At 31.1% G+C, this 585-nt stretch overlaps 1 protein-coding gene across 1 annotated transcript in view; it reads right to left on the bottom strand.

The window, feature by feature from the left end:
• Positions 1 to 216: 216 nt before the first annotated feature.
• ier3ip1 (immediate early response 3 interacting protein 1) overlaps positions 217 to 585 on the bottom strand; it is a 2,617-nt gene continuing 2,248 nt past the window's right edge. The window contains exon 3 of the mRNA XM_016242339.1: positions 217 to 585. This exon is cut by the window's right edge and continues 303 nt beyond it. The gene's annotated coding sequence lies outside the window, so the exon portion shown is untranslated.

The raw sequence follows: 585 nt of genomic DNA, 5'->3' as shown, positions 1-585 counted from the left end.
ATGTACTGTCATTATAAAATAACTTTATTATTGTTTATTTAATTCCAACAAATAAGTTATTGTTAAAAACTAACCCAAATTAAAAATAATTATATATCGGCATCGGCTATCGCCCAAAATTAGTTGAAAATTATCGGCAAAAATCCAATATCGTGCATCCCTAGTGTTTACAAAGCACGTATTACAAAACAAAAAAATGGCAATCTCCAACATACATTAACAGATGAAAAGACAAAACAACTTTATTAAAACCTGAAATATGAAATGACTGGCTCATAAGGGTAGAAGCTACTTTGGTCAAACGTTTCAAACCCTTTAAACCAAATGTGTTGCATATTAAAGCACGATATCATAACAACACTACATTAACAACATCTTTATTCAAAAATTCAGACTTTACCCATATGTCTTTAAATATATTAAACCCAACTTTTACTTTCCAAGCTGTCTTTGAAATGGAAACACCGTAAGATTAGCTTTGGGGAACTTAACATTTATTTTAAAAGAATGAAAACTATATTTCAGGTGCCAGAATCAAACCGTAAGACCGCAGTATGGCTTTGGCAGACCTGTCTGACTGATTTC

This window comes from Sinocyclocheilus grahami, unplaced genomic scaffold (assembly GCF_001515645.1).
Source record: "Sinocyclocheilus grahami isolate Dianchi unplaced genomic scaffold, SAMN03320097.WGS_v1.1 scaffold655.1, whole genome shotgun sequence".
Lineage (NCBI taxonomy): Eukaryota > Metazoa > Chordata > Actinopteri > Cypriniformes > Cyprinidae > Sinocyclocheilus > Sinocyclocheilus grahami.
The sequence above is the reverse complement of the archived record's forward strand: the minus strand, read 5'-3'. Positions and strand labels throughout refer to the sequence as shown.